The sequence below is a fragment of the Schistocerca piceifrons genome, chromosome 3 (assembly GCF_021461385.2).
Source record: "Schistocerca piceifrons isolate TAMUIC-IGC-003096 chromosome 3, iqSchPice1.1, whole genome shotgun sequence".
NCBI classification, from domain to species: Eukaryota; Metazoa; Arthropoda; class Insecta; order Orthoptera; family Acrididae; genus Schistocerca; species Schistocerca piceifrons.
This window is the reverse complement of record NC_060140.1, coordinates 80,643,765-80,656,855: the sequence shown is the minus strand read 5'-3', so window position 1 is coordinate 80,656,855 and position 13,091 is coordinate 80,643,765. Positions and strand designations below refer to the sequence as shown.

General features: G+C 38.7%; 1 non-coding gene across 1 annotated transcript; it reads left to right on the top strand.

The window, feature by feature from the left end:
- Positions 1–260: 260 nt before the first annotated feature.
- LOC124791012 lies at positions 261–379 on the top strand. Its single transcript, XR_007016453.1, has one exon. It is a non-coding gene; the product is annotated as a U5 spliceosomal RNA (small nuclear RNA).
- Positions 380–13,091: the final 12,712 nt, after the last annotated feature.

Sequence of the window (13,091 nt, the reverse complement as noted above, 5' to 3'; positions counted from 1 at the left end):
CATCTCTCGCCTTTGTGGTGAAAGTATTGAATGGGTAGCAAACACTACAGCGAGACGAGAAATGGTTCTGATTCATGAAAAAAGCTCCTGGTTGTAATCATGTGTGTTCGTATCTCTAAAATATGATGCATTTTTCTGTACAATTACAATTAACACTTACTTAATAGTGAGATTTGTCCATAAATTGAACTTAAGCTATGTGTTCTTGTTGAAAAGGATACGATAAAAAATCATAAATAACGCAGAAGTGTGACGTTGTGTTACTCTGGCTTCCCTTCAAGTCGAATAAATCTTTCGCCTTTTACTAAAGATTTCCGTGGAGGGTAGCATTAAATGAGTCTATAACTAATTTTTCTCAGTGCTCAGCTTATGCTGAGCCTCAAGTACAATCGAAACACAGATTTTGTATGCTGGGAGTGAAGGCAAACCATGCTGAAGTGGCTGTCGTTGGTATTGCCCAGCATATGTTCAGCCACAAGTGTAATTCAAAGTTATATTATGTGTGTGTGCTCAGAGTGAATGCGTCTCAAAGTGGCTGTGGTCGGCGTTATGACAAATGACACGCCTTGGCGCCTGCAATGCACTATGGGCTTTAACAATTAAAATACCTGTGAAACACGAACTGAAATATCTTCTAGGATGCAGATCACGCGTAACAACGGCAATTAATAAATAAAGATTATAATCATGGTTGTGTTAATTGTCGAGCTTTCGTTCGTCCCGCGATCTAGTGGGATCTTAAGTATTATTGCAAGACGGGTCATCCGTTGTAATTTATTGTCGCAATAAAAATTACAGTCACTGCAATACGATACATTTCGTTTGTTAGGTATTTAATTCTTGATTATTTGTCTTAATTTTTCATTTGAATGTTGCCGTATTGTTTTCAAACTCATTAAAATCTGGTACTGCTTTTATCTGTTATTTTAACATGTGATCGGGGATTGAACTACTCACTTTCAAGTTACCGGGCTAATCATTACCGCCTCTCATAACGAAATAAAATATTATGGTGTGCTCACTTATGCAATATTCTTTTGGAGGACAATATTTTCAACTTTGTCTGTTACCTTTGCTTAAAAATACGTATAAATGTTTACATATACGTACACACATACTGGTTGAGACCTCGTACTGTAAATAAATACAGACAGAATAGGAGTTTGTGCAGTGGTAGGATTTGGTGGTTTTCTGCACTGTTTCACGAAATTGTAAATTTATGCAGAATCATACTTTATTGTTGTGGGATATCGATCCCGTTCGATTGCGAGTATCGTTTGCCCAGCCGTAGTATCTAATAGACTGTGATAGAAGGGGCGTATTAATGAAGGTTTGTGGTTGGGGGCGGTTGCCTAGAAGAGAAAGAAGACCCAGGGGGTCTCTCCTTGTAAGTTAAGAGAAAAAAAAAACTTCAAAAACTACTGTTTTAAGCTGTTTTGTTACTTAAAAATATCAAACTACTGCAAAAATGTGTTTTATTTTAGAGAAAAAAACTTTCGAAATTTCTTGAAATGTGTAGCGTCCACAACCTTTTTCGGAGTAACTTCTTTTACATAATTGTTAACACAACAGCAACAAGCTCATAAGGCATTTCTTAACACCGAGTTGATAAGCAAATTAAAAGCAAATAAACTAAAATTAAAACTGTAGTTCTTAATTTGTTGTCAGTTATACTTTTTCCAATTTAGTTCATAAATATATATACACATGACGATGACGATGATGATGATGATGATGAAGTCCCATACTCCGTGACGGAGCGTAGGGGAACGATGCGGGAGACCCGCACCGCCGTACTAGGCAAGGTCCTAGTGGAGGTGGTTTGCCATTGCCTCCCTCCAACCGTAATGGGGATGAATGATGATGATGATGATGATGATGATGATGATGAAGACGACACAACAACACCCAGTCATCTCGAGGCAGGAAAAATCCCTGACCCCGCCGGGAATAGAACCATATTTTGAAAATTATAAGTGTAAAGCATGCTGCTGTGGCAGATTGGGAGACTCTGATATACGAACAGGAGGGGGAGCACAAGTCACTGGTACAAGTAGTCCATTCTCTCGGGCACACAATGTAGGATGGCTTGGGGAATACTGAATTAAATGACTAAATCCATTGGCCAAGATTAAATTCACGTGCTTAACTTGGCACAGACTACAGAAATTGCCATTTGATTTTAATTTAGTTTCAACTCTAAGAGGGGGCATTGCCCCCCCCCCCCCCCCCCTCCCTTTAATCCGCCCATGTGTGATAGTTCCCAGGCTTTGTACTTGCTGTCAATAATAAATTTCATGTATTTAATTTTAAAATGTTTTACATATGTATTCAAATTACGCCATCAGTTCATGACGCGAAGTGCAATAAAGTCGATACATTTGTATGAACTGCAAATACTTTCCCGAACGACATGTTATGCAACATATGTTTATCGGATTGATTTCACATTCCTAATCGCGGCGTACATACAGTTTTTGCATAAATACTGTGATCTGCGTTGCGGGTAAGCCAGTTACGCTTCGAGAAATTCTTTCCGTGAGGACTTATCCCGATATTTGTATTTCCTCATCTTAGTTGATTTACAAGAATTTCATGTTGGATAATTGTTTATCGCAAGGAACCTGTGGTTGTTACGCTTTTTCCAGTAGGCTTACATTTCTGTCTTTGTTGTTCGTGCTTGCCGCTTCAGTTCCTAAAGGAAACTAGCAAGACCGTAGCATAACAAATCCAGAAATCGAGACAGAATGAGCAAGGTTGGATAAAAAATTGTTTGTTTACTGCAATTTTAAAATATTGCACCAGCCACAATGCAGCCTAACTGGGATTGCTGTTTTCCGATATGAAATGAGTTAGTTGGTGTTCGTAGGTGTTTGTAGGCAGCTGCAGATCTCTCTGATATGTCAAACGATTGTAAGGGCTACAGAGAGACATGTACGAGAGGTACCTCAAGTACTACCATCTTCTGTATACACTGTGTCCTCTGCAGGAAGTGCAGGATGTACTACCACTCATCAAGGAGTGTGAGAGACTTCAGTGGTAGATCTAGATGCTGCTTGTCTTGTTATACTGCCTAGCTGTAGTTATTGTCTAATACAGTGGAACCTCGCATAGCGAGCATAATTCGTTCCACAGTCTTCCTCGTTGTGCGAAACACTCCTTAAGCGAAACAGTTTATCCCATATTAATTAATGTAAAATACGATAATGCATTCCATGCAGGAAAAGTACTAAAAGTTTTATCTTGTTAGTGCCATTTATTCAAAGAAAATTATACATAGCCTACAGTATTATGTACCTTATTATTCACAATACATAACTAATTCTTTTGTACTAGGAAGCTGTCGATAGTTGTTTGTTTCTTCCGACGCTTCAACACTTGGCAAAAATGCGACCCAGCATTATTGTCAAGTAAATTTGTAGCATGCATAGCCACTGCTTTATTGGGATGATAATTTTCACTGTATGATGCAACCAATTCAAATGCTTTCAGCATTTCTCTTATTGGGCCAGAAGATGGCTCCTTTGCTGTTACTGCCACCTTCTCCTCTTCCTCCGAAGAATTACTCTCCACAATTTCCTGCTGTGAAACACAGTGCAATTCCGTAAGCTCTATGGTGTTCATTGCTTGGCTGTGATCTTCCACAAGTTCATCCGTATCATTGTTATCCACTTCCAGCCCCACACTCTTGGCCAAAGACAATCCCGTGGACTACAGCCTCCACAGGCACTGACTCAAATGCCTCAGAGTCACATTCGACAATGCACTCCGGCCAAAGCTTCTTCCAAGCAGAAGTGCAAATTCTCATGGTAACTCCTTTCCACACCTTTTCGATTACCTTGACACAGGCAGTAATGTTGAAGTGATATTTCCAAAACTCTCAGAGTGTGAGATTGGTAGCTTAAGTCAACGCAAACGAATGCTCAAAGAGTGCTGTAGTGTATGGCTCCTTAAAGTTAGAAATAATCTCATGATCCATAGGCTGGAGTAACAGAGTGGTTTTGGGAGGCATAAATTGGATCTTGGTGAAATGAAATTCTTCAAGGAGGTGGTCTTGGAGAATGGTCAGGAGCGTTGTCCATAACAATCAAGATGGAGTAGCACATTCATCTGGAGCAAACACTTCATTTACCAAATCACAAAAAGGATCATGTATCAGTCAAGCCTTGATGTTGGACCTCGACATCACATTTAACCTGCTCTTCTGGATTTTACTCTTCTTGAAGGCTTTTGTGGAGTTTCTGAATGGTGAAGTAGCAGCAGTTTAATTTTCACATCGTAGCACTGCTGTTATGAAGATAGGCTTTGGTATCTTTTTCCAGAATAGACCTGTTTCGTCACAATTAAAAATCTATTGTGGCAGATAACCCTCAGAATCTACGAGCATCTTTAAGTTGCTGGTGAAGTTCTCTGCTGCCTTTGTGTCGGAGGTGGCTGCTTGGCCATGCCTCACAACGCTGTGAATGCCTGTTCTTCTCTTCTCAAACTACCCACGGTTTCCGTTAAACACTTTTTAGGCAGGTGACGATCCTGGTGTCGTCTTAACGAGGTTAACGAAAATCATTATCGCCTTATTACAAATGATGTTCTCATTAATAGTGTCACCCTGCAATAATTTTTCATTCATCCATATTAGGAGCAACCTTTCGACGTTGTCCAGAATACGACACCGTTAATGCCTACTAAATCAGCAACGCTCACATCATGATCGTGTTTTTCAATGATTTTACGCTTCATTTCTAAGGTCGTCTTCGGGGACATTTCTGTGAAGGTTATTAAAATTTGCACACAAAAAATACTGTGTGAACCCAGGTTTAGAAAAAATGTGTGATCACAAGTTGCACTGTGGTAGTAAAAGTAATAGCAGCAGCAGTAGTAGTAGTCTCTAATGACATATTCTTTTCCTTTGTTTTTCAATATCTTGAGCTTATCAGTTTCTTGCATGGTAAGGTATTGTAGTCCTTTGTAGCAGGTATAAAACGCCTCTAGAAAATTATTTTTACTTCTAGTATTGTGGTTGTGAATTGCATAGTTTGTTCTAAGTTTCACTCTTATTATTTAAAACACCAACAAGAAGTAGTATATGGTGGTTATAATTCAAGTGCAGCTACTCGCAGATGTCCAATGTGCACTGTAATTATCATATGGCAGTGAAACTTGGTAGATATTCTACTGCTTAACACAGAACGGATTTACGCTGGACAAAAATTAATTCCAATTTTAGCCACCAGATGCAAATCTGGCACTGTGAATGCATGAAAGACGTATAGAAATGTTTCCACATTTTATCGGTTAGGAATGGGAAAGGAGCAGGAAAGGTCAAACAAATGAGGAAGGTGTAATGTTGATTTTATTATTAACTGCCGCTTACACAGTTTGCTCACTACGAGCACCAGAGGCGCCGACAAGATGCTACATCAGTAAGACTGCGTTCACAGTGGCACCAACAAAGGTCATCAGACACCGTCGCCAGAGGTCGGCTGATAAGGTGGTCTTAGTGCGTCTGATCTCCTTCGTCAGTTTTTGCCAGTGTCAAAGGAGTTTGGGTTAGGTTAGAATCTATTCTATGTATGAAGGAGGTCAGATTTTAACATCTCATGGCATAGTGGATACCATGACACCTCTGTGCTTGGATATGAGTGCTGTATAGTGGCTTCTGCTGGTAGAGAGACACTGAATGCATGTGAATGAGCTTTCCTGTCTCAGTAAGGAACCGGGTGAGTACTATACACTCTCCGCAGCTATCGGAATAACCAGACTAGTTCTACAAATATATGAGTTGCCAAGAGAAATGTTATGTTACATACTTGAGATATTTTGTGGTGACTTCGAAAAGCAAGTTTAAACATTTGTTTTGCTGTATTTGTTTAAAGTTGGGCAATCTTTTGTCAATTAACGTTCAATGACTGTCATTTAGCACATGTGTGAAAGACAAGCATAAAGTATAGTGTAACATGAATACTCTGATAAACTACAGCACTTAAAAGTGAAAATGCATACCATACACCACATTTGCAAACCACTTCATATTAACAGACTCACTACCTTGTTGGCATAAAATGTCAGTAAGCAATAGTAATAATTTGTAGACAACTAATGACAACCTACTACAAAAATGACCCAGTACAGTAGCTGTAAGCATAAAAGGTACGCCACCCTTTTCACTTGAACAAATTATTTTTTGAGGTTATAATATAGGCCTAAAAATTCCAATAAAGATTTTGCCTATTTGAGGTTTCAAGTAAACCTGCAATTTCAGTCCACAGATTCCAAACTATATCCCGATTATGATATTTTCATCCTCAGGATGCTACAAACTCACTTTTTCTTGGTCTAAACTTATGTTTCTCAACACTCCATGTTTCATCTGCAAGAACATTGGTCGATTTGACAAGAAAACAAACTGATTTGAATTTCACCAATTGTCATCTGAAATCTGTACTTTCAGGAGATAAGATCAGCTATTGTGCGACCATGACCGTAGTGGTGTAACGATTTGAAAAGATTGCCTGTCTTTGGCTGATATCCGTCATCCAATGAATCCACTGATATCGGAGCCACTGTGACTGCAGCCTAAAACGATGTGAGCAGCAGTTGCTTGCAGCAGTTCCAGTGAAATCTGAGCAACATGTTTCTGTATAATTGCCTTTAGATTATGTAAGAGGCCTTCAGATCATGTAAAGATCGAACGTGTACCTAATAAACGCCTTCTTTTAGATGTCCCCCAAGAGCCAAAATTCACATACATTCAGATCAGGTGATCTTGCAGGCCATGCATTTGGAAAACGTCTGGAGATAACTTGTTTGTGGAAAGTTGCAGTTAGCAGATCTACCACTGTGCGTGTGATATGAGGTGTTGCCCCAAGTTATGTGAAAACAGTAACCTCTGCACACTTGGCACTCTTCGAAAGCAGGAATCACATACTGTATGGAGAGGTTTCAAAAACTTGCAGACATCAAGATACACCTGACAGACCCTTTGGAGTAATCTCTTCAAAGAAAACAGGACTGAGAATAAAGGTGCACACAATCACATACGGCGGCTATTCGTTCACAACAATCGGTTTAACAGTATCCCAAATTCCACAGTTCTGTGTATTCACTGCAGCTTGTAGTGTAAAATGCACCACCAACTTTGATCCATGCCAGAAACCGAAGAGCAAATTCAGAACATTGTTGCGGATCATGAGGTTTCAGTTGCTGCACCACAGCTGTACAAATACAATTGTAAAAGGCCACAAAACTTTTCATGCTGTTGACCATGGGATGGACAATTCATGTGACACTTTAAGAGTACTAGCATGTGGTGCATGGTCAGTTAGAGCAACCATCACCTCGTCAATAACTCCAAGAGAGATAGGATGCCTTTCTCCTCCTATGTCACACCAAGCTCAGCTATGCTTTCACATCTCATTCTTTAAACCATTTAATGACATCAGGCCTTTCAACCAATGATACTCTCTCAGTACAACAGTGCAATTGTTGCCATTCACATAAAACAATTTCCCTAACAGTGTGTGGTCTCTCTTCTCGTTAGCCGTACTGTTCGCTCACATTTCGGCTTGTCAACTGACAATGTGGATGTCATACAAATTTCGAACAGCACCAGATTTGCTCCTGGTGGCCACAGCTTGGACTCATTTATTTTCACTCTTTTAGAATATTTACAGCCCACAGTGGACCTCCGCGAGTAGCTGCACCTTAATTATAACCATCTGAGGTGAGTGGAGTGTGTATAATGATCTGTAGGCCCTTGAAGAAATGCAAGATGTTTAGTTATCAACTGTACATAATATTCTCACTGCACACTTCTGTAGGATCAACAATTTTTTGACTGTATTTGCATTTCCATAGAAGATTATGCCATATGATAGTAATGAATGAAAGAGTGAAAAAGTCTGCTGCCAATGTATGCCTCGTCCCATGCAAGGGATGGTGGTCGATTCCCAGTTGTGTCATTGGTTTTACCTGCCGGAGGGGCGGGTATCATGTTGTCCTCCTCATTTCATTACTACCAGTGAGCAAATTGCCAAAGTGGCGTTGAATAAAAAGATATGCACTAGGTGGCCGAACAACCCCAGATGGGGGTCGTCATATGATCAGTTCTTTTTGTGCTCACAATTCTGTCTGCAGGTCAACACACAAAGATTAATAGGCAAATGGACAGCAAACAGAACTAAACTTTTGGGTTAACTTATACACATTCTGGTCTCTTTCATGATCAGTGGGACATATGTGTACCACAAACAGTTTTTTCCCTGAGGTCACAGGGATATGGAAGTCCCACATCTGTGTGGTGCTGCAATCTAGTATTGAATGTATCAACTGTTTGGAGCCAGTGGGCTTGTTGTTTGACACCTAATGTGTGAAATATCTCTTAATTTTTCCAATAGTGCATTGTTTACCTTCTGTTTTGGTGGTTTTACATAAATTTTTTCCTGTCTGCAGTACATAAAGCTTAGTAAAAGTATTTTTCTTTTCTGACATTGTTTTCCAGAAATATACAGATTTGTGCACTTATTTATTGCTAAAACACTTCCTTATGGACAGTGTGTGTACAAAATTTCTGTTTGTGCCTTTTGTTCATACCTGTGTCGAACTTTTTACATTTATACTCCATTATTAAAGTTCCGCATGATGAAACTCTTCTCTATCAGAACATCCAAAAGAAAATAAAAAAATACGATGCCACCATTTGAGTGACCTACTGCCAACAGCACATCTTTCTTTCTGCTGGTTGAACCAGTCTGCAGCTTCCGTTTAGTTTAGTTTAATTTAGTTCAGTTCAGTTTATTATTATTCTTTGCATCACTTACTGTAGATGATACAGAAAGTTGATATAGGCTAATGAGCTAATGTATCAGTCTTACATGTGCTCTTTGACCAAGTAAATAATGATTTGATATACATGCAGTACACTTTGAGGAACACCTTTAGCACATCATTTAAAGTTAAACAGTATGAAAATGAAATATAAAATTTACAATGAGAACACCATGATCCAAATGACAATGAGAAAATTGAAGTATTTGTTAGTGATTTAGGTATTCAAAATATTCCTCTATGTTATAGAAACATGTACCTTCTCTACCTGCTGGTTACTCAGTAACAAATGGTGGTCATCCTTCTCATTTAAATTAATTAACACGAAACAATTGCTGCATACCCTTCAGAATGTTTTCAGCTGTAATGGATAAATATTTCCTGTCATCACTTATAATTATGTTTGTAGCATCAGATCCCAATTTCTCTGATACTTATTACCTCCAGTTTTCCAAGAATGGATGGCTTACTGTATCTAAGGTCTTCAAAAGATCTAGGTTGATTCCTACCACACTTTTGTTGTTGTCTAAATTTCTAACTGTCTCTTCCATATGGGTTTGTATAGCTGTTTCTGTGCTGTGAGCCGTACAAAAACCATGCTGGTTACAATTCAGATGATTAAAGGTGTCAAGGTAGCTTGTGAGTCTGATTTTCATCAGTTTTTCAAAGGTTTTTGAAAAAGATTAAAGGAAGGGTATAGGTCTGTAGTTTTCCACCTTTTACATGTTTCTGCTATGGACACAGGCCATGTTATAGCTGAGGTTGTATCATCTCCAATTTTTCTTGTGACAAATCTTAGATCTTTTGAAGCAGATTATTTTGCATAACTGGTGTTTTGCGGTGCGGTATGCAAATCCTTTTTAAGTGTATGTAATGGAGTCAGTTTTAGGTTGCTCTGTCTTATATTATTGTTGCGAAGAATTCATTGAATTTAGAAGCCAATGATTTTAATTTAATTTCAGATACCTCACTGCGACTATTGTCAGGAAGTTGCATATCTTTTGCCTTACCAAGTTTATTAGTTTTGTGCCTCATAATGCTACAAATTCATCTTGCTTTGTTCTTGGAATATAGATTTTTTGGCATATTACATAGTATTTACTTCCGACAAAACGTTTAAGATTGTTGCCACACTGCTGGTAGTTATCCATTAATTCTTGATCACAGCACTCGGTATTAAATAAAGATTTCTTCCTAGCAGTGTTCATAAAATCCCTAAATAGGTTTTTGTTGTGTTTTTGTGATTTTTGTTTTGTTTTGACAGTGAAATAGTTCAGCTTAAATTGCTATGATTAAACTACTTGAAACGTTAATCCATTCTTAATACTGTATTATTCTGAATATGTAGAAATTGAAGCAGAGGTTTTTGAAAAAGTCCCTGCTAACAAGCAAAATCCTAGATAATATTATAATTTATAAAGATACCATTCATCATCTCCATCAGCTGTCTGAGCAATTTAGGTCCTGGACTTTTCTCAAGCAGACAGCATGAATATTGCACAAGCTATTGAAGTGTGGACTGATCATTTAGAAAGTCCTGATATAGAATCTTATAAAAACATAACAGACAAGAAAGAAGCAAGTGCTGGAACCCTTTCACTATCTTGCGAATATGTTAGGTCCTGATTAACGGCTTAACAAGAAGAAAGTGCAGAAAACTGTGTCTTTGAGGACTGCTGATTTTGATTATTTCCCTGCCACTAAGGTTTCTGAGGCAGTTGTAACACAGTTCCATCCAAATAGAAGGTGGAAGATAATGGAGCAGACATCTTAAAAAAAAAAAAAAAAAAAAAAAAAAAGAGGGTCACTTACCACCAGGATTTATTACTTTTGTGAAAAGCTCCACCAGTACTTAATCCATCTTCTCCACCTTCGGGCTTGTTTGGTCAAAATTAAGAAGTAATTTAGGATAGGAAGGAGCTGATAAATTAATGAAGCTCTGTAAATTTTGGCTTACTTACAAAAAGGACTAAATTGTACTTTACAGCCATTACAGTTCCACATCAATTTAAGGCTTTGTTCTCGAAGTTAAAGGTTAGTTAACTACATTTTTATATTGCAAGAAAAGTTAAAACAAAATATTATAAAATTTCATTCTTTTGACAGTAAATCATTGCCTTCAAAAAATATAATGGCTCTTTTTATTTTGTGTAAGGCTAACTAGGTATCAATTTTATATGTTAATTAAATTTTCATAATTAAATGTAGTTTGGTTTTATTGCTCCTTTTGCATTTTTATTTATTTTTTTTTTTTTCAATCCCTCATGGTATTTTTGGGTCAGTTTAATTTGCAATGACCCTGTTTCCTACCAAAAGACACTTTGATCCCAGATGCTAGTCATCTTTTCATTGCTTCTGACAATAACGGTCAGATAAGCACTTTTTATGGATGTCACATATATTTCATGAAAGATAGTTGTATATAAAAAGTAATTACCAATCGCTCTACACCGTGTCTTTTCTATTCTTGTTGGGAATGCAGATAAAATCAAAGCTAGAAATCGGTATCTCCATGCTCTCAGACGGTACTTCCAAGATGAAATGTATATTGAGATAGTCACATACAATCCCTTCCCAATTCTTTCTGCAAGTCTGTAATGAGATGCTTCCAAGTCTCTTACTGAAGCACAACACTTGAAGGTCTGTTCAGGTCTTACGTCTACAGTCTGAGACTTTGTTTAACTTTTCATGTGTCTAGTGAAAAATGCTTAACACAGAACTGAGGGGACCAAAATAGTTTTTATTTTAAAAGAATTTATCATATACAATGTGAATGAAGAAAAGAAGCAATATCGATTTTGTGAAACTGCATTCTAAGACATAAAAAAAAAAAAAAACAATGCACCACGAAGGAATGGTGCAAATGGGGCAGAAATTGGTAGATGTGATTCATATGTACAGACAAACAAATGATTACAATTTCTGAAAAATTGGGCAACTTATTCAAGAGGAAGAGCTTCACAAACAGAGAAAGTCAGAAACAAGTCGGACCATCCCTGGCCCTTATTATGCAAGCAGTTATTTGGCATGGCATTTATTGGTAGAGTTGTCGGATGTCTCCTGAGAGATATCATGCCAAATTCCGTCCAACTGGTGCATTAGATCATCAAAATCTCAAGCTGGTTGGAGGCCCCTGTGCCCATTACATCCCACATGTTCTCAATTGGAGAGAAACCTGGTGATCTTGCTGGCCAAGGTAGGCCTTCACAAGTATGAAGACAGGCAGTAAAAACTCTCGCTGTGTGTGGGCGGGCATTATCTTGCTGAAACGTAAACACAGGATGGCTTTCCATAAAGGACAACAAAATGGAGTGTACAGTATTGTCGATGTACTGTTGTGTTGTAAGGGTGCTGTGGATGAGAAACGAAATGGTCCTGCTATGAAAAGAAATGGCATACCAGACCATCACTCCTGGTTGTTGGGCCATATGTCTGATGACAGTCAGGTTGGTATCCCACAGCTGTCCGATGTGTCTCCAGACCCGTCTTCCTGGTCATTGGGGCTCAGTTTGAAGTGGGACTCATCACAAAAGGCAATTCTACTCCATTCAGTGACATTACAGGCTGAAGACTTACGTGTAGATGCCTTGGTCAGTGTTGGGCACCGACCTGACTGTCGCCCACTATGTGGCCTGATGACGAGGAATGATGGTCTTGCCATAGCAGGACCCCTTTGGGTGTCATCTGCAGCACTCTTATAGAACAGTGGTCCATTGTTGATATTCTACACCCTGTTTTGTTGTCCTACCAAGCCGTCCTGGACTTGCATTTCAGGAAATTAGTGCCCGCTTGTGCACGGTGAGAATATCTACTGCTTGTGTTTCTGCTTACCAAACCCTACCTTTGTCAGCAAGGTCATGGATCTCTCCCCAATTGAGAAGGTTAGCACTGTGGGTAGTGCCCACCAACCAGCTCTGGATTTTGACAATCTGATGTGGTAGTTGGACAGAATTTAGCATGATATCACTCGGGAGGGCATCCAACAACTCTATCAATAAATGACAAACTGAGTAACTGCTTGTGTAAGTGCCAGATGTGAACCAATGCATTATTGACCTGCTCAATTTGTGCAGCTGTTTCTCTGACTAATCATGCGATATTTCTGAAATTGCCATAATTTGTCTGTCTGTACATGTACATCACATTCATCGATTTCTATCCCGTTAGGATAATTTCTTCTTGATGCATATCCCCCCCTCCCCCCAAGCCCCCTCCCCCACCCCCCAGAGTGTATTACACTTTTATGTACATACTGTACAAGGAGTAGG